Below are 22,628 nucleotides of genomic sequence, written 5' to 3'. Positions count from 1 at the left end.
AAAAAACCATAGGTTTCACACCAGTTATAGTTAGGAATTAGCATTTAAAAAACCTATTAAATTCACTGAAAAAACCATAGGTTTCACACCAGTTATAGTTAGCTGGAAATTTTACTGATATAAAACCATTGAAATTCCCACGTTATAGTTAGATGGACTCACTATAACATGCGCGTGCAATGCACTGCTGATGATGTCTTATTAAGCCAGTTAACCAATCAATTTTTAAAAACCATCCATTTAGACACTTATTTAAACATTTATTCTTCCATCAACTTTTACATATACATATATAAAATATATTTATTTTTCAGAAAGACACACATTCACTGGATGGTGTCATCAGTGATGTCATGAGTGATGTCACTGACCATGTCATGAGTGATGTAATATGTGATGTCATCAGCAGTGCATTGCACGCGCAAGTTATAGTGAGTCCATCTAACTATAACGTGGGAATTTCAATGGTTTTATATCAGTAAAATTTCCAGCTAACTATAACTGGTGTGAAACCTATGGTTTTTTCAGTGAATTTAATAGGTTTTTTAAATGCTAATTCCTAACTATAACTGGTGTGAAACCTATGGTTTTTTCAGTGAATATATATATATATATATATATATTACCTACTGGCGTCTCGCCAGTGGGTATATATAGTTAGGATTAATTCTCTATGGAACTTTTGAAAATTCTATGTCTAATAACTTTGGCGTTTGTGGACGGAATCGGCTGAAATTTTCAGGAAAATGGCACATTTTGTTTCTGAGCAGCCCTTGAAAATTTGGGGGGGTTTTGTCAAGGGGGGGCCGAGAAAAAAGGGGGGTCCCAAAACACGTTTTTCCCATGTTAATTTCCATAGGGCGGTTGGACTCACTTTTAGCTCGAACGGCTGAATGGATTTCCACGAAACTTGGCAAAATTGTAGGGCCCGATGTGCCTTTGCTAGGTCTCAATATATGTGCTTCAGTAGTTTTTGAGAAATTAACGTTCAAAACAAGATATATATCTGTAACAGCGCTCCGGGCTGCGCTCCGGTCCGCTTACTTTTCGCGAAACGGAACTTTGCGCGCAGAAAGCTGATTGGCTCTCCGGTGTCTGTCAACATTCTAAACAGTCCGGAGCGGCCGCCATCTTATCTCTCGGTAGGATCGAGAGAGAAGAAGAGGTGAAAAACGAAGGGGGAATTTAATGAAAGGGGGCAAGGTATACCCCCTTGACCCCCTAGGAATGATGTTGGGGTTATTAAAGGGTCTCGTGGGGAAAATAAAAAAATATATATTTTTCACGGTAGAAGCGCTTCCCGAGCCGCGAACTGGGCCGCAAACTGGTAGCGAAACGGGAATTCGCCATTTTGTGTTTCATTTTAATTAAATTACTAGGTATAAGGGGGTGCGGGAGACGTATCCTGACCCCTTATGTTTTCTGAGGGTGGCTGAGGAGGCTCATATATGTTGATACATGTCTTCCAGCGGCTGTGCGTGAGCTTTTTTTTTTTTTTTTGCTGCGTGACGTCTGTTAACGTTCGATTCGATGGAAATCAGGAAGTGTTGACCACCATTTTGTCACTGCGAGTAAATATTTTGTTATAAATGAATCCTTATTGATAAAGATTGTCTGCGCCATCTTGCCTTTTTGTCCAATGCCACAATTTTGTCGTGCACGGCAGCCATTTTAGATGCCTTGACCAGACCCACTCTCTGCACGCCGTCGATTCTCAGCACGGCTCCCCACCCTCGCAAGCATCTCCCCCACGCACTGGTCACCCCCGCTCTCTCTCTCATGCATCGGCCATATACTTCCCCCCATCTGCGCTGCTCTTCCCTGAGAATCACACTCTGTGCTCGCCCGACACCTCCCTTTCACCCTATTCACTACCGCACCCTCCGACACTCCTCTTCCTCTGTGTCCGATTGTCCAGGCCGGACCCAGGCTATCACCTAGCCCTGCGGATGTAGTTTATGGCCCCAGCTGTAGAGAATCCAGACATGCCAACCCTCCCGATTGAGGCGTGAGACTACTGATTTCAGTGCTAGTCTTCCGCCTCCCGATTCCTGCAAGGAAAAATCCGGGGGCATATTACCAACAACTAGCGATAATTTTTGTCTCTAACTTGTTTAGAGACAAAAATTATCGCCGCACATCGGCGAATTTTATCGCAGATAAACCTTGCTATTAGCAAGGTTTATCGCAAATGCGATAAAAAACGGCCGCAATGCATGAATATCGCTGAAAAGTCAGCGATATTCATGCATTATCCAGCAAATGCTCTTAGCCATGTTATCCACCTTCCATTGGATAACATGGCTAAAAACTGCTCAGGGCAGGTGTTAGCTTTTGGAGATATTCGCGCTTAGCGCGAATATCTCCAAAAGTTGGTAATAGGAGATAGCGATGGTTAGGGACTGTTTCCAGTCGCTAACATCTTGGCACGCCCACTTTGCATGTCATTAGTGATAAATATCACTGACATGCAAAGCGGGGCCCAAGATGGTCGCTATCTCCTTTTAGCTGTCACTAACTGGTGTTAGCGACAGCTTGGTAATAGGGAGATAATTTTATCTCCTTTTTTTTGGCTTTTAAAGCCAAAAAAGCGGAAATAAACCCCCTTGATAATATGTCCCACGATTCCTCGGGGGTTTCAGCTGACAGGGCTTGGTATTGTGTTACGTGCTAATTCTTCCAGGAAACGTCAGAGGGTCGATGCAGGGGTTCTAGAAGGGGTGATAAACCATTTAAGCCTCATGAACAAGCGCATGGTCTTTTAAAGATTTGTGAAGTACTCGGGGCGGCGGTGTGTGTGTGCCCTCTTTCAGGAGCGGGCGGGGGGGCACTGCCAGCAACTTGCCAGGCCAGGTAGTGTTCAACACGTGCATCACCCTTTCTCTGCCTGCTATTGCGGTCCATGCTTTGGAAAGGTAAGAAAAAGAACGTGCATTTGAGTTTGAAATGTCCGATCCTGTAGCAGTACACTTGCAAAGCCCACACATGACAATAACCCGATTCAAGGCCCCATTCACCCGATTTTTTAAAAATATATAGCACTCCAACAAAGTAGGATTATAAAACTTTATTAACTTTTAAATATAACGAACGCAACAAAAACTGTAAATATATTTAAACATTTTTTGAAATTAACCAGAACTATAACGATAACAACAACAACAACAATAATATAACTTTTATGCCTAAATTACGCAAACATTTAGCTAATCTGCTAAAGCGGGGAGTCGCCATTTCTTTACAATAATCAATAATGAAAAATCAACATCAATAGGGTTGTCCGTATTCCCGATGCAGCACTATAGTGCAATACACAGCACCTGGGGTGTCAAGAGTGAACAGGTCCTAGCTGCTTAACCAATGACTGACAAATGCGTTAGGGATTTCCTTGTGTTTCTTAATAGCATTGGTGTCTGCACACTTCTTTGTCAATTCTGTGAACATGATAACTGCTTCATAGACAGACGATATCTTTGTTAAGTCATTAGTGTTAAGTGTGTCTGAAACTACCGTGCCCTTCTGTTTTTCTTTCTTCAGGCTCTACAGAGTTTTGTGTGTTGTTCTTTTGAGCGACAATTATTCCAGAGGTTTCAGGTTCACTTGTTTTGTCTTGCAGTGAGTTAACAGCTTTAGAGACTTCATGTTTATTTGCTATGTCCTGCTGTTCGTCAACTGCTTCAGAGACGTCAGCCTCATTTGTTATGTTTGACTAGATCCTGGACCTGCCCGGCCGCGCCCAAAATGGCGCCGGTGTAAATGGGACTCGTAACTGCTTGTTGTGTACTGGTTGCCCAACCTTGATATCACGAGATACGTATGCAGTTTTGAAGCACATGGCGGAGGCTCGTCTGCTGTAGTGGGGCGCCCCTTATCGTTTCAGTCGCCATTCTGTCCGCTTTTGCTACACTGTGCCTTTTCCGCCATTCAGCTGTTTACCGCCCGCTCTTACGGCTACAGCGTCTCGCTCACCATGTAGTTGAGTTGCTCCCACTCTTGCGGTGCAGCGATAGGCGGCTGCCACAGGACTCTTAAAATGGCGGCCGGCTCTTCGGATTTGGGCCTGGTCCAGTAAAATGGCCCTGGGACACCTTGGAACTCGGACGCTTGTCTGCCAGGGCTTGGGTTCCATTCTCGAAAGCGTCCCCTCAGCCTTGAAGATTGTACAAAAGTCTTGGGGGCCCTCGACTCTCGCAGGCTTCCGGTGGGGAGCGGCTGCCATGATTGCTTGCGGAATGGCCACGACGGAGCTACGAGATGGTGGTGCTCTCATGGTGACGCCAGCTTCAGTCTGAAACATCCAGAAACAAGGTGGGGCTTTCATCGTTTGGGAAAAAAAATGTTTTAATCCAATGAAAAGTGTTATTTTTAGGTCACATGACCTAGTCTTACATCATTAGGAAAACAAAAGTAAAATGAACCAATGAAAAGTTTTATTAACAAGTCACATGACCTGTTATGCTTAGGTTACGCGCTGCGCGGCGCGCTCTGGATCGTTTCCGGGAAGCTGCGCCTTGCGCACCGGAGCACTTCCGGGTGCGCTAACGCGGCGCGTCATATGACGCATTACGCGACAACGCAGGTCCAGAATATAGTCAAAATGTCTCCACCAACCACCGGTCGGAATACAACCGCTTTCAGCAGTCCAAAAAGTTCGGTTAAATCTTAAGAGCGGGAGCAACTCAACTACATGGTGAGCGAGACGCTGTAGTCGCAAGAGCGGGCGGTAAACAGCTGAATGGCGGAAGAGGCACAGAGTACCAAAAGCGGGCGGAATGGCAACTAAAACGGTAAAGGGGCGCCCCACTACAGCGTGTCTTCAGGTCAAACGGATTGTGGGACAAGGTCCAGAATGAAAGAGTCATCAAAAGGGAAAAAATTCCGCCGGACCCCGAGAGCCGGCCGCCTATGTCGGGGGCGATCTCAGGCCACATCAGGGCAACACGACTTGGGGAGGGGGCAGGAGCCAAGCGCCCCCTCTCAGTCCGCGCCATCTCACCGCCCCTCGGGGGCCTCCGTCAAGCGGTTTAGGGAGGCACCGTATCACATTGTTTTCCAATGCAGTCAGGTCCACAAACGGACCCTACTTACTTTGAATAGTGAAGCTGCAGCAGGTGCAAATAAGGTTTAAACAGTGTTACAAGAGCTGCTTAGAACTCTGAAGTATGGCACTCAACATCCAGGACTTATGCCATTTGTGTAAGGCAGTGACATCGAAGCAACTCAGGGACAAAAAGCATGAACGAACATTCACGTATGAAAATCTTATTTGGGGAAGGGGCAGGATCCAAACGCCCCCTCCCAGTTCGCGCCACTACACCGTATGTGGAAAATCTGAAGCCATCGTTCTACAAACTCTCAACGCTTGCTATCAGTGCATGAGTTTCATGCTCGATCGATTGAGCTAGCCGGATCGGGCAATAAAAAGTATAAAATAGTTATGTAAATAGTTATTTAATAAAATGTTTTACCCTGTTTCTTTGCTGGTGTGTTGTCTATATTTATAATATTTGCATAGGGTTTGTCGTTATTTTGGGCGGGGTGGGTGGCGGAGTCGAGCTGTCTTGCAGCCCTCATGGTGTGGAGCTCAGTTCATTTCACTATTTTCGTATTTCTCATGAAGGGTTGTTCCTAATGTTTGTATTTTATCGAGGTCAAAAAGAGATCAAATTAGTGGTCTACTGATTTTGCTCGATTACTTTTATTTTTTTACACGATTTTTCACTATCTGCAAAGACTAAACAGAGTATTGCGACTTTGTGCTTGTTTGTAAATAGAGAATGTTCCAAAGAGAACCAATTTTAAAACAGTAAATGCTTGGATAACAATCAATCAAATGGAGAGACAAGCAGGTACGACGGATTACAACGGGGGTAAAGGTCTGCGTTAACTACCGTTCACTATCTGCAAAGAGAGAGTACTACTAAGAGAAAAGAGGGGAGGGGGGGGCAGCGTTCAAAGCACATCAGCGTGCATAAACACGAAAACGTTTTTACCTATCACGTACTTGACATTTGACAGCTTTTGATATTTGCTATTAAAAAAACATTGAAATTCACAGAAAAAACCATAGGTTATAGTCCATATATAGTTAGGAATTTGCATTTACAAAACCTTGAAAATTTAATGAAAAAACCATTGGTTATAGAACATATATAGTTAGGAATTTGCATTTACAAAACCTTATTTTACTCGCATAAAACCATTGAAATTCCATATATAGTTAGATGCGCTAACTATATATCGCGCACCCGCAATCCACTGCTGATGATGTCACATATTACATCATTCATGACATGGTCAGTGACATCACTGATGACATCACTGATGACATCTCAAATGACATCACTGATGACATCTCAAATGACATCACTGATGACATCACTGATGACAACTCAAATGACATCACTGACAACATCACAGATGACATCATTCATGTGTTAATACGATGAACCTCTACAGACTCTGATATATCCTTAGATACACTCAGTGAAAACAGACACTCACAGATTGTCACTCATCCATGGAGTTACTCATACACCTAGACAGTCATGCAAAGAATCAATCACACCTCCAATTCCTCAACTATACAGTTATACACACCTTACTTATTGAAACATATTCTAACACATATTTACTCTCTTATATAATCCCTAATAAAAGTTCACAATGATCCATACAGCCACTCACACATTCACTGGCTCTAATGCACAGTTATTTATATATGTTAACTCTCACATGTACTGTGTTTTACATATGTACTTACTTTGACATGTAGCACTGAGATATCCATTCACTAACCAATACACTCATGCACACAGTCAACCGCCCATACAGCTGTTTCCACATGCACTTTTGAAACCATACATCTAGTGAATCAACTGCTCACACATCTATGCACAGAGTCACACACCTCCCAGCCACTCACACATATACTCAGTCTCCCATACAAATACTTGAGCAACCAATCAATAACCCATATAGTTATTCATATAGCTACTGATCAACACATGCAGCAGTTTACAGAACAACAGATATAATGATGCACAAACTAATATAGTTTATTCACTAACCCATGCACTCAGTGAGACACATTTAATCACTCCCTCATACAATCAGTCATGCACCTACTAAATCCTTAATCCAGACATTTATACATCCACTCATTCTTCAATATGTAAGACATATTTTAACTTTACAGAAACATACAGTCACTGGATGTTGTGATCAGTGATGTCATCAGTGATGTCACTGACCATGTCATGAATGATGTAATATGTGACATCATCAGCAGTGGATTGCGGGTGCGCGATATATAGTTAGCGCATCTAACTATATATGGAATTTCAATGGTTTTATGCGAGTAAAATAAGGTTTTGTAAATGCAAATTCCTAACTATATATGTTCTATAACCAATGGTTTTTTCATTGAATATATATATATATATATATATATATATATATATATATATATATATATATATATATATTCACTGAAAAAACCATAGGTTTCACACCAGTTATAGTTAGGAATTAGCATTTAAAAAACCTATTAAATGAGTGACTATATAGAACTGTTGGTGAATGAGTGGATGTGTATATAGATGGTGGAATTTCTGAATTGGTTGTTGTAACTGGTATGGGTATCTCCATTTTTCTGAAAATGTTACTTTCTATTTTTGAATATGTGTTTCAAGGGTTACATTACACTGAAAGGAGGTCTGTCACTCTGTCACAAGGATGGTGTCATCAGTGATGTCATGAGTGACGTCACTGACCATGTCATGAGTGATGTAATATGTGACGTCATCAGCAGTGCATTGCAGGCGCGCAAGTTATAGTGAGTCCAACTAACTATAACGTGGAAATTTCAATGGTTTTATGTCAGTAAAATTTCCAGCTAACTATAACTGGTGTCAAACCTATGGTTTTTTCAGTGAATATATATATATATATATATATATATATTTTTTTTTTTTAAGGAAGACGGAGCAAGAGTCACACAAGGTTTTATACATAGTTCTCATGCATAACTGCTAATTATCTCACAATATATTATTGTATCTTAAAGGTTTTTCTTCATTTTTAAGAACTGTGTTTACGGTTAAAGAGCACATCTCTTTGCCTTTCCAGAAGTAACCATAAGTTAAGAGTCTAGTTGGATGGCTGCATTTTGACTAATAGATGTTCATATTAGTGTCATTCAATTCTGCTTTGTTTATGCTCCTCGTTTAATAATAGAAGCTACTCCTTACGCATGATTGTCTATGTGTGCACATGCTCCTGATGAAGCTCACCGATTGTGCAAAATACATTGAGTTGAATGACGTGCACATGGATGTGTACATGTAACACTTAAAACTAAGCAAGAATTATCTTAATTGTTTTAAATAGTTTACAAAGACTGTTCTGCAATTTGTTTGTGAGTAAAACACCAAAGTCTGGTGATCAACCAAAAGAGATCATTGAACAAGCCTGCAGGGGCGTGCAAGGCAACAACTGTAGTGTCACTAAGTGTCAGGGTTAAGGGCACAGGACCTTTTACACCAAAACTGCCCAACAATTACACACAGATTTCAATAGAGACCAGGGTAGAATGCCTTCATGAGCTCCTGGGGCTTTCTGAACTTCGGGGTTAGAACATTTCCAATTCACTGCCTTGTCCTTCAGCTTTACTTGTATCCCTCGGGTGTTGGCAAAGATCATGTCAGTTTTAGAAGCCCATCTTCTGAGATCTGGATAGATGTATGCCCTTACCTCTAAAACTGCCTACTGAAGGCAAGCTTGCCTCGGGTAGTTTCAGACCACTTGTAAGTGACTATTTCTTTGCTATAAAAGCCTGGGTTTTCAATCAAATAAGTGAAATCCCGTCTTCAGCTCATGCAGAGGATTCCCTTTTTAAGAGCCATTCTAGACACAGGGCCTTTCTTTTCCAGTAATAAGTATGGGAAATTGAGGCTATGATCCTAATGTTGTGGGAGTGAGCACTTGTTCTAGCCGATGCTTGTGTGGCTTCTTGGGCTCCTTGCCTGTTGCATCCTGCTGGTGCCTCATGCCCGCTAGCACATGTGGGCCTTCAATTGTCCCAGCATGCCTTATAGACAACATACTTATTTTGAATGGAGGAGTCCAGGCCCTTCAGAGTTGGACCTTGCATGCATCTGAATGTTCTCCTTACCACAGCCAGTTTACAGTGGTTACAAATGCGTTGTCTCTGGGTTGGATGGGCCACCTGAAAAATGTGGAAATCAGGATCTCTGGTAGCACCACCATTAAAAACTTTTGGAGTTGTGTGCCATCCAGCTGGCTTTCATGGACTTTCTAACTTCTGTCAGGGCAGGTCAATTCAAGTCCTACTGGATGACACAATTGCCATGTGGTACTTCAACCGTCAGGGCGGAGTGGGGTCACATGCCCTCTTTAAGGAGACTCTGGGTTGCTGGAATTTCATGTGATAGCCCTGATGGTCAGTCACCTGGTGGGTTCCCTTATCTTTCAGGCAGTTTTCACCCTCAGGCACACAAATTGCATCCTGAGGTGGTAGAGCACATGTTCATTCAGTGGTGCATGCCCTCTGTAGGTCTGTTCGCTATCTCCAAGAATGCACTGTAAAGTTCCTCCTCAAGGAACCCTAGGAAACATGTTACACCTTAGTGGGGCTCAGGCTTCGTTATGTATTTCCTTCTCTGACGCTGATCCCAAGGGTCCTAAAGTAGGTCAATTGGGATCAGTATAAGCTAATTCTGATAGCTATTGACTGAGCTTGGAATGACTGGTACTCAGAGCTCCTGAGTATTAGCATTTGCTCTCAGATGCTGTTTTGAATGTCCCTACTGTCCCAGCAGCAGGGCAGAGTCCTGAATTGAAACATCCACAATTCACACCTCAATGCACGAAAATTGAGTGACAACAACGGAGAGGTCTTCCGTCGGAGGGGGTGGATGTCATTGTTATTGCTCGCTAGTGGTCTAAATTAGTCACCTGGTGTGCAGAGAGGCTAAACTGTTTCATGCTTCAATGTTTGTTTTGTCTTTGACCTGACAAGGTTTTGCGCTTAGCAATGTTAAAAACTATTCATCAACCCTTTTGCCGTTCTTTGTTTTCCTTTGATAAACCTTCTTGTTCAAATCACCTATTGCGATGCATTTCTTTAAATGGCTGTTGCATGTGTTTCCTCTAGGCACCTTCATTTTATCATGGTGGAAACTCAATTTAGTTCTAATGTTCTTGGTGTGGGCACCCTTTGAGCCTCTTCATAGTCTCCCCTGAAAATTCAGACTTTGAAGACCATGGGGCATATTCTCAATGACTTATCTCTGATTTATAGGCATTTTAGCGCCGCAAAAGTGGCAAAAGATTTATCACCCTATTCTCAAGCTGGTGCAAACTGCCGATATCGCCAGTTTTCCAGCGATAGCTGCTGCAAAAAACATTGCCACGGATGAGAGCGACAAGTAACACTAATTATATGTAGAGTAGGCGTTTCCGTGCAAAAACACACAAAAATACCACTTCGCGATATTCTCAACAACAACTAAGATCTGCGATGCGATCCAAAAACAGGCGATAAGGCGCATTAGCAGCATGGATTTAACACCTGCCTTTTTTACTGGTGTTAAGCAGGATGACAACCTGCTGTATGAAAGGGAGCCCAGTCCAGAGCCACATCTGAAGACCAACACATGTCATGGAGCTACTGATCATGCAGCTTGGAGACCCAAGAGGGTCACAGCACCCACTGCCACCACTCCAAGGCCACCCCCTTCCGATCTACCACTGAGGCAGCGCAGAACAAGACAGCTGACCTTCCAAAAATGACATGGCTCCTAATTCACAGGATTGAAGAATGTGGGGAGAGGTGGGTTCCAAGTATGTGTGAAGAAGGCAAGTCACCCATGAACAGGAATGTACACAATGCCAATTGTGGTGGTGATGTGCTGGACAGACTTTAGTATGCAGTGCACAGTTCATGTGGACATATAATGCTGGTGTTTGTAGTGTTGTGGACAGTGGACTTGTGGGACTTGCAGGCCTGGTGCTGCGTATCGCTGAATTTTTTATCGCAGTTGGCCCCTTCGCCACTTTTTTCACATTGGGTTTAGATTTTTATCGCCGTCCCGGTAATTTTATCGCAGACATTTGACATGTTATCGGGAAACTATCACATGTTACCGCCGTGTTGTGAATATGGCGTTAACATGGAGTTATTTTCCTGCGATAGATGGCGATATGAAAAATTGTGTTAACCTATTTTGTGGATGAATATCGCACGTTCTTGAGAATATCCCCATGTTTCTCATTTCAATCAATTCTGCATATCACATAACTGCATGGGAGCGAGTTACATGCCTTCAGTAGCACTCTTTCTGGTTGATACTCTTTCTAGTGCAGATTCCTCACCTCCTACTATATTCCCAGTTGTGTGAAATTTACTTTTTTTCAGAGAAAATAAGATTTCCAATTCGATTTCATATACTGTCAAGATTCTCAGTTTGTTAGTCATGCTGTGTGTCTAAGGGTGTGCAAAATGTCACTGAGAAAACTGACATCAGCGAGCAGCAGAGGCCCTGAGAAGAGGTTCTGTGTGATTCTGTCTGGAGGTAGAAGGAGTCGTGATGGAGGCCAATGGTGTCTCCTGTCGGCTGACAGCAGCTTTTACGGACAGCTTTCCCAATCCAGTTTGGCACTCGGAGTGATTCAGGAAGTGAGGAATCTGTGGTCAGAGGGAGTATCTAACCGGGAAGAGTATTGTTATTCTTTAGCAACATCCCTCTACCCCCATGCCCAAGGACAGAGGATTGTATTACTGCCCTGTTCCCTCCCTGCCTTATTCAAAGGTTTACAAGGTCAGAACAGATAACTACTGCCCCACTGGCCTGTATTTGTGAACAGGAACGTGCAACTGAAGCATGCTCTCCTGGCCCTCATGTGTCCTCATAATAATGCAGAAGGAGACCCAGCAGAGCTGATTGCTGTTCCACTGGCCTGTTCACAAAATCTGTCCAGGAAAGTAGCTCTCACAGCCCTAAGTCACCATCTGCAACTGGGCTTACACTGGTGAGAGCTTTCCTCTTCCATGTTCTCACCTATGAATAGGACAGTGGAACAGCCACGATCTCCCCTAGATGTTTTTATCCCCATTGTTTGTGACTATGAAGGATGTGACAGGAGACAAATGTAATTGCAAAGACCAGCACTGCAACCCCTTTCATCTGGCCTGCGCCAATACGGTGTCCAATGACATCTACTTCAGCGAAGACAACACTATGACAACTGTGAGTTGCTCTCAAATGTTTATGCTGCACTTGCTCCCTCATGGTGAATTGGTGGAAGGGGGCTGGGTGCAATGAACCTTTTTATATGTTTAACCTCCCTTGCCCTTGGGTAAAATGGACTGTTTTGGGGCATGATAACCCCTTCCAACCCTTGGTCAAGTCCAGGATGTGTGCCAAAGTGCCCTCTTGTAGTAGTAGGATGAGCATTTGATTAAACAGCACTTAGACAGCTGGGAGCTTCCAGGCTATTTTTTTACTTCCTACTCCTCTTCTGTCAAAGAGGAGAGCAATACCCCTCTCTGTCCCTTAGGCACATCTTGGAAGGTTTATAAATTATCCCCTTGCCTTTGGCAAGGTGGAGACTGTGGAGAGAAAGGTGGTAGGGTGACTGAGTGCCTTTCCTGCTGATCCTCAAGTCTGTGGAGAGTTATCATTATGAGTGTGTAATGCCTCTTTGCACTGTCCAGATCAGGGCCTGGGTCTAAAGGCTCTTTTTCCTTTCTTCATCCATTTCCGCCATTATGAATAGCTGAAGAAAGGTCTGCATAAGTGGACGAACCAATGCACTTAGGGGCTTATTTCCAAGCCCCTTGCACCGTCAGTGCGTCACCTTTTGTGACTCACCGGCCACGCATTTTCCTGCCCCATATTTACAAGGACAGGAAAAGCCACCCTTGTAAGTACGGCCCGTACACACTGGGGCATTCCATTGGTGTTTCTGTGGGTGTTCCCACACAACACCCATGGAACCTGACACATTTCCAGGTTTACGAGAAATTGTAAACCTGAAAATGCGTCTTAATTCTACTCCTCCCCAAGGGAGGCGCAGCAGCGAGAATAGTATTAATTTCTCTTGTTTTTTCCCTCTTTCTATGAGTGCTAAATTCTGCAGCACACATGCAACGAGGAAATCACCTCTGGTGATTGTTTATGTACAGGAAGGCTTCCCTTCCTGCACATAAACAATCATTTAGAAAAATTATGTTTTGTAAGTTCACTGTGTGCTAATGCAGCACACATAGTAGTTGTAAAATGCCATTTCAGATGGTTTATGCACGGTTAGGAACACCTTCCTGCACATAAACAATCATCCCCGTGACGCAGGCATCCTTGCACCATGGTGCAAAGGTACATGCATCGGTGCATGGAAGCCAATTGAGCACCAGCGCAGGGGAAAACACCGGGAGGCTACATATTATTGTTAATATGTTGCATCCCTGTGCTTAGAAAGTGCTGCAGCGTGGCGCAGCCAAAAGGCTTGCGCGCTGCAGCACTTTCTTCTAAATGAAGCCCTAGGTTTATACATATTGCAGCATCAGATGTCTTACTGTGCTGATTTACAACTTCTCTTCTTTTTTTACCTATGTTCATGTCCACAGGGAGTGAAATATAGATACTGTCTACAGTGCATGGTCATAGGTAGTGCATGCGTAATTGTTTGTAGAAAGATCTGGCATTTATCCAGAGATCACAACCAATTACAAATTGTACCTCCTTTGTGCATGTACATTATATAACATTTTCCTGGATATGCAAGGGCTGTCTGCACAAACATTCACCAAACCAAATAGTGGAAAGGCTGCACAGCATTAAAATGTGGTGGATTTTCCTTCAGTAGATTTGTACTACTGTGTAGCAGACTTTTGCTGTTATTTTAAAACGACAGGTTTTGGCAACGTCTACATAACCTTGGAACCATTTCACCAGTTTGTTCCCCATCTGGCACACGCAAGATTTCGATTTTGAACTCTGTTTGCCCCAAATTTGAAGAAAGTTGACCAAGGGAGAGGGTGGTCAAAGTAATTAAAAGTTATGATAGGGAAAAATTGGATTACCTATAAAGTGAGCTGTCAATTTTAACTACAGAAGTGGCACTGCAACTCTGAAACAAATAACCACTCCCTGTAATTTTTCTAAATTTCGAGTTATTCTTTCTATGACTTGAGGTATGTAAGGAAAAGTCTCCGTCTCATCGTGGGATGCACACACTGTGAGCCTGAGAGCAAGGAAAGGCAGCTTCAGAAACTCCCACAGGGCACTGCTGTGCTCACATGTACACAGGACTCTTCGGTCTAATCAGTCCTCAATCCACTCCAGTCTTGACTCCAGACCTGTTATTTCGCCATCTTGGAGAGGTGGCCAGTGCCTGTGAACTTGGGCTCCTTCACACGAATTTACAAGGCCCTTGCGCCACTTTTGCATCACTTTTCCCATGTTAAAAGTGACGCAAAAGTGGCGCAAGGGGTTTGTAAATAAGCCCCCTTGTGTCCCCCGGCCGTGCGGTGCGATCTCCAGCCCCCTCTCTCTCCCATGATCATATGTCTATAAACAGATTCACAAGGTCTTAATTAGCATGCAACGGGATTAAAGCAAAAACGGTATAATCTAGCAATGATCTGCTGAGCTGAGGCTGGATTACAGGCTACTCAGCCCGAAGCATTAGTTCTGGCTGGGAGCAGACTGCGAGACTGGGAGACGCTCTGTAATGGAGGAGAGCATGACTCCTGTAGGCAATAGTTCTGCCTCGCCACAATATACTTTTTGCCCTTCAGTGGGTCAGCCTGGACAGGTAAACCGGATTTGTATTTCTTGTTCTGCGCCCTTGAATGTTCCTTTCTGTGGCTGCTGAAGCCAAGCCACTCGGACCAGAAGGCGAAAAAGTACATTCTGCAGAACTATTTTTCCCAGAATGCACTATAAAGTAAGAACCCATTTGGGAGACCCGCAAGAGGGCGCAACGGACTTATGTGCAATAGGCAAATATTTTGCAACAATTTTTAAGCCTGTCAAGTATTTTCCTGCTTAATTCCTTTGATCAAGAACTGTGTGTAGGTCGAAATGTGTAAGGAAAGCATGGAATTTACTTAATTTCCCAACAGAAATGTGTTGTCTAATTGAATAAATACCTGAATTGAGATTACTTTACATTTGGAAAAAACTCTCTGCACACCTCTATAAATTTTCACCGATAAAACCAAAGGTTACAGGGTCGTTACAGTTACGCTGACTTTTTACCCGTACAAAACCATAGAAATGCAGCTGTTAGAGTTGTACTTATGTTAAGAAACAATGACTCATTGCCTTAAGTTATTTAATGTCATGAGTTATAGTTTCTTCAGTATGCATGGTGCAAGGCACTGGGATAGAATGCACCACCAGAAAGCTGACCTTACTTACCTGCACAGTCCACACAGCGCTGGGGGCATCGGCTCCTGCGCTGCACCAAACGCCGTGAGGGGAACGGCTAAAGACTTTAGACTCACGGGGAGCGCCGAGAAGCTCACAACACCACACTCCCCAGCAGCCCCGGGGGCGGCGCCCTGCTCACGCGTCACCAGCGCGACCGGAGGCGGAACAAAGGGGGAAGCGACCGGGAGCCCCTTGGGGGACCTTACCTGCACAGTCCACACAGCGCTGGGGGCATCGGCTCCTGCGCTGCACCAAACGCCGTGAGGGGAACGGCTAAAGACTTTAGACTCACGGGGAGCACCGAGAAGCTCACAACACCACACTCCCCAGCAGCCCCGGGGGCGGCACCCTGCTCACGCGTCACCAGCGTGACCGGAGGCGGAACAAAGGGGGAAGCGACCACTCACCCCGCGAGTCGCGCGCGGGAGAAGCCCGGGACAAGGGCGGGGCCATCTGCAGCCATCAGAGGCCAGAGGAGGACGGGCCGGGCCACCCCCCTTGGCCGTGCAACAAAAGGAGGTAAAAGAACTTGTTACGGAAACATCCCTTGTCCCTGTAGGTGCCTGCTGCTGCTTATACCATGACATGCAAGGGGGGCCGAAAAAAGTCTACTCTGACAAGGGACCTGGCTAAGGGGACGCTGGTCCACTACTTCACCAAGACAACACCACTTACAGTCCAACAAACAGTAAGAACAGAATGAAGACGACTGTCTACGGACTGTTTTAATAGCGACTCCTCCCCCCCACAGTCAGCTGCCGCTCCACAAAGTCTATCACTGCTGGAGGAACTTAATAGTTTATGCAAAACCAAGTATGCTGCCGTCGAGACCATCCCTGAGCAAATTAGTGCTTCTATCCGTCCTACACTCATTACAAGTCCTCAATCCTGCATATTATCCACACCATATGGAAATCTCCTGGGTACGCCAATTTCTCCACCAGCTATAGATAACACGAACCCCACAATGTCCCTCCCGGACCTTTCTGGTAAAAGGAAACGACCTGCGGATAAACATACAGGCAGTCAAGCAAAGCAGCAAAAATTGACTTTGAACTCACCACTGCTTATTATCCTTTCCCCGGAAACATGTAAGGATCCCGTGAAACTGTTAGTCCCTGCACCCCTTACCTCAACCCTGTTGGCCCAGATACAAACCATGATCAACTCTTTGATACATCCCCTAATAGAAAGAATGAACAATCTTGGGGATAGGATCGTGGCAATAGAGGAAATGACCAAGACAAACTCCCAGCCTCTAACCAATACTGCAGTGTCTTTAATAACTTCCCAAAGTAACATCAACCAACTCCGACCAGTAGCCTCACGTATGTTAACTCCAACCATCCAGAAAGTGCCCGCCAAACATATAACACCACATAGTTGTTCCCTTGAAACTGGGCTGAACAAAGTAACTATACCACCCAAAGGGTCACTCCCCAATCCAGTGAACATTCCACAAAAAACTAACCACATACAACTACCACCGGAGGCTGCTCCGTTTGTGTGTGTCCTTTCCGGAGTCCCAGTACTTACTAATGGAAAAACAGAAAGTCAACAGGAACTAACAAATAAGACACTGTTTTGGGTAACAAAGAATAGACCCCTGCCTCCTGATATCGATGGTAGAATACGAAGTGTTAGAAGGGTGGGTTGGCTGGGCCCGCTTCGAAAAGAGATACCTGGCGATCTGGTGTTAATAAAGTTTAGAAATATTAATGTTGTCCCATACCTTCAGACCTGGCAACCACAGATAGGAGATGGTCCTATACACACCTGGGGACTATCTGACTTTTATCCCAGAGATCATTTCTCCCCTATACAAGATTAAAGAAGAGATTAACTTTTGGTTGGGCTGAAATGGCTCCAGGGTGAGGGGCACTAACATCCAGACTTGACCTAATATACTCCGCAATGATCTGTTTGGTACCTGAATTCTTTTAAATATTTTAAGTTATAATATTACATGCTGTAAAATGAGATGAAATGAAATGTAATGGTGTTTATATATTACAATGTGCTTTTATGATTTTATACTTCAAAATCGAATAAAGCTAACGAAACTGAAGCTGACTTTCTTGTTTTTCTTGTTTTTGACAGGATTGAAAGAACAGTCAGAGGCAGCAACAGAGGCAGCTGCGGCAGAAAGAGTCTGAATACATAATTCTGCTTGAAGGTAAGTTTTCAGGAGGATTGAATGAGAGTGAGGAGCTTCACATACATTGGCTGCTCATTCCATTTTTCCTCACATATATATATACTTTTTCTTTAGCACTTTCCTTGAGTGGTCCCATGATGTAGCATGTCACCTATTTGTGGCCAATGATATCTGCGAGGGTTTTTGCTTTTGTTGTTATTCACCTTCTCTGTCCTTTGAGATATATGATCTGATCTCCCTTGGTGGAGCCAATGATATTGCTTCCCATTAACTCGTAACGATCTACCCGATGACTCTAACTCTCCCCCCTAGCCTCCGTCGATGGATCTGATAATATTGTTTCCCATTAGCTTGCAGCAACTTTCTACCTGATGACTCTAACTCTCCCCCTTTCCCTTCCTTAGGAGCTCATCAAGTTTTGAAATTTAATTTTGCGCTGCTTTTTTCTTATTTTGTTTACTTTATTGATATGAGCACTTTGACAAGGAAATGCTCTTTTTCTAGAGCAGGTGTACACTTCAGATTCAAGACTGTGGCATGTGATAACATGTATTATCTTTCTGATCAGGTCACGTACTGTCTGACTGAGATAGGCTACTTGGCCGTCATCTTTTTTATTGCTTTATTATTGGTAGTCTATCCTGTGAACTGAGATATTGTCATTTTACAATGATTGTAGTAGGCATTCATGTGTTATTTAGGGAAACTTTAAGACAACATGTCCTTTTGGATGGGTATTTGTATATATTACTGATTATTTTAGGCCAGTTGGCCATAATTTGTGCATATTGAACACCATTGGCTCATTTTGTCTTTTTTCAAGAACAAGGCTCTTGGTGTAACAGGAAAGTCCTGCGTCACATATTAAATTTTGTGGCACATAAGACAATAGAGTCACATGAGAATCCATTCTCTAGCATACACATAGGTATTTCCCATTGTGCATATGCTTTTGGTGATTGTTACAATTCTTTTATTTAATTATGTATTGTTTTGTCACAATCTGAAGTATGATTTATTTTCATCAGCCTGTTATCTCATCGATTTCCTGCATTGTATGTTTTCTATGTTCATGATTGTGTAAGTTATTTTCTATGGTGGTCCTTTCTGTGCAACACCGGACGGTGAGGCGGCGCTTCTTTGAATATTACACGGGACTCGTACCCGTTGGAATGCACCAGCCACTTTAGGTGAATGTGGCCGGGGCATTTACAGGACACACACTGTCTGGATATATATATATATATATATATATATATATATATATATATATATATATATATATATATATATATATATATATATATATATATATATATATATATATATATATGTGTGTGTGTGTGTGTGTGTATGTATGTATGTATATATATATGATATAAAACCATTGAAATTCCCACGTTATAGTTAGTCGGACTCACTATAACTTGCGCGTGCAATGCACTGCTGATGACATCACATATTACATCACTCATGACATGGTCAGTGACATCACTCATGACATCACTGATGACACCATCCAATGAATATGTGCCTTTCTGAAAAATAAATATGTTTTATATATGTATATGTTAAGGTCGATGGAAGAATAAATGTTTAAATAAGTGTCTAAATGTTTGTTTTTAAAAAAAAATTGATTGGTTAACTGGCTTATTAAGTATATCTTAGTGAATACATATATTAGCGAGTAATGTTTAAATATTTAAATATATGTATCAGTGTTTTACTTTATGTATAAGTGGCTGCATGGGTTGGTGAGTAGCTACATGTGTGTGTATATGGGTTATTAGATGTTTTTTTAGTATCAGTATGAGTGTCTGTATGGTTTGGTGGGGCTGTTACTTAGCACATAGATGCATCAATGACTGACTCACTGTTTGTATGTGTTTTGAAGACAGCATTTATGTAGGATTGTATGGGTGGATGAGTGTGTATATGTGTGTGTTAGAGAGTGAATGCCTCTCTCACTAGTGTCTTTATGAGTAACTACATATGTTTTAATCTTGTATATATGAGAATTGATGTATATAAGTAAGTATATGTGAGAGTGAGAGATTGAAAGAGTTCCTGTTTAAATAAGTATGTGTTTCTATAAGTGATTGTTTAAGAGAGTAAGTATGTGTAAGTTTCCTTAGAAGTAATGTGCTAATGTGTGTATAGTTGTATATGCAAATAAATGGATGTTTATTAGTTTATTTGCATGTGTGAGTATATGTATGAGTAAGTTTTTGATGACTGTCGGTGTGTAACAGAATGAATAGGGGTATCACTACATATGATGAGTGAGTATATGTATGAGTGAATACATAAAACTGTTGGTGAATGTGTGAATTTGTATATAGATGGTGAAATTACTGAATTGGTTGTTGTAACTGGTATGGGTATATCCACTTTTTTGTTAATGTTAGTTTCTATTTTTGAATATGTGTTTCAAAGGTTACTTTACAGTGAAAGGAGGTCTGTCACTGTGTTACAAGGATGGTGTCATCAGTGATGTCATGAGTGATGTCACTGACCATGTCATGAGTGATGTAATATGTGATGTCATCAGCAGTGCATTGCACGCGCAAGTTATAGCGAGTCCGACTAACTATAACGTGGGAATTTCAATGGTTTTATATCAGTAAAATGTCCAGCTAACTATAACTGGTGTGAAACCTATGGTTTTTTCAGTGAATTTAATAGGTTTTTTAAATGCTAATTCCTAACTATAACCGGTGTGAAACCTATGGTTTTTTCAGTGAATTTCATAGGTTTTTTAAATGCTAATTCCTAACTATAACTGGTGTGAAACCTATGGTTTTTTCAGTGAATTTCATAGGTTTTTTAAATGCTAATTCCTAACTATAACTGGTGTGAAACCTATAGTTTTTTCAATGAATTTCATAGGTTTTTTAAATGCTAATTCCTAACTATAACTGGTGTGAAACCTATGGTTTTTTCAGTGAATTTCATAGGTTTTTTTAATGCTAATTTTTAACTTTTTGTAGGGCTTCATACCTACGTACTTTTTAGTGAATTTCTAAGCTTATTTTTTCACAAATGTCTTTAGCTGAGAAAGGTATGTTTTTCTAAAAATGAACACTATAATGTATATTAAGATACTATTTTTATTTTAAAAGAGTATTTTACTTTTTTTTTATATTTGACTCTGGAGCGCTCCCGGTGCGCGCACCGATGAACGCTTTGGTGCGCGTACCGTCAGCGCACCAACAAAAAAAAAAGAAAAAAAAAATTAATGAAGGAGTGACCATAAGGAATGGGGACAGAGAGAGTGGTGTTAAGAGAAAGAGAGCTAAAGGGAGGAACACAGAGGGACTGTGTAATAGATAGTAAGACAGATAAAAAGTGTAAGAGGAAGTAACTGAGAAAAGAAAAATGAATAAGGGAGCAAAGGAAGAGAAGAAATAGGAAGAAGACTAAAGCAGAGGTTCTGGGAGAATGTAAATGGATGATGAAAGTAAAAGGAAGGACAGTTAAGTATGGGAATGACAGGTAGTGACGGAATCAGAGGAAAGGAATAGTAGTGACGGAGGGAAAGTAAATAGCAGTGAATATAAGTAAAGAGGGGTGAAACAGGGTACATGTAAGTGAATAAGGGTAAGACATGGGGAATAATAGAGCGAAAGAAGAGAGAGAGTAAAAGAAGGAGTGTCACAAAGGGACTAAGTGAACCAGTAAAAAAGGTAAGTGAAGGAGTGTGCATAGACAGAGGTACTGAAAGAAGTTGAATGTGGTAGGAAGTAAACATGGAAGAAAAGAATAAGTGAGGGAAGCAAAGTAAGGAAACAGGGGTGAGGTAGGGTGAGAGAAAAATAGTGAAAATAAAACCAAAGGTGATAACAAAAAAGATTTTGTAAACAATCTTACCATATAATCAATGCAAACTTGTATCTGTGAAAGATAAAAGAAAAAACACGTTATAATTACTTAAAAATATATAATAAAATAGAAGAAACAGTTCATGAGGTTTAAAAATCTACAAAAGTTTACTAAGAAATGAAGCAATAGTGAAGGATACAAAAACAGAAAGAAAGTAATGTAGAAAGAGAAAAAAAAAGGAAAAAGAAATAGAAAGAGAACAAATTCCTAAAGATAAATAAGATACTAAAAGAATGTAAGATATCAAAACAAAATCAGTAAAGATAAGAAAGTAAAAGAAAAATGAGTGAAAAGGAGAGAAGTCTGATTGAGAAACTATAAATAAAAAAGAGGAATAGAAGATGATTGAGAGTGAGTGAAGTGAAGTCACAGAGTGAAGGGATGAAAGGAATGAAGTTAGTATAGAACGATGGATAAAACAGGAGTGAGAGAGTAAGTACACAGAAAGACAAAAGGAAGAACTAAGTGAACTACAGTACAATGAGTGCGAAAGAAAAAAAAATGGAGAAAAAGAAAGAGAGGGTTAGGAAACTAAAGCAGTGGTACTGAGAGAATATGAAAAAGATAAAAAGTGGTGGAAGGAACAGAGGAAATGCAGACAGTTCCTATTAGATTGAGAAGTTGTGAATGAAGTGCACTAAAGAAACAGCGATGAAAAAAGAGTGTAAATTAGTAAAGAGAGGTAAATAAGGATGAAAAAGAAAATGAGTGTAAGACAATGTGAACACAATATAAATTACACAATGCAAACTACACAATAACTTCTACAATATGTTACATTATTTATTTTTGCTGTTCTCAGAATATATTGAATTTCACTTAAATTAGTGAGTTCAAAGTCTTCATCATATAACAGCGGGAAAAAAAAACACAATCTAAAAGATTGTGTTTAAAAAAACCCATTCAAACATACATCTCATATATGTACACTAATCTTTGATTCACTTACTTTTCCGTGAGGCCAAATAGAAGATAGTGAAGGTCCTTTTGGTGGAAAAAAAGTCTGCTGTGCTCTATAACTTCCATTTCATCGACTTCCTATGAAAAAAGATCTAAGAACATCATATCTTACACTTTCCTCACGGCCAATTTGTGTCAGATATATCAGTATTTTTTATTTTGAGATC

This window comes from Lissotriton vulgaris, chromosome 7, assembly GCF_964263255.1.
Source record: "Lissotriton vulgaris chromosome 7, aLisVul1.2, whole genome shotgun sequence".
Taxonomy (NCBI): domain Eukaryota; kingdom Metazoa; phylum Chordata; class Amphibia; order Caudata; family Salamandridae; genus Lissotriton; species Lissotriton vulgaris.
The sequence above is the reverse complement of the archived record's forward strand: the minus strand, read 5'-3'. Positions refer to the sequence as shown.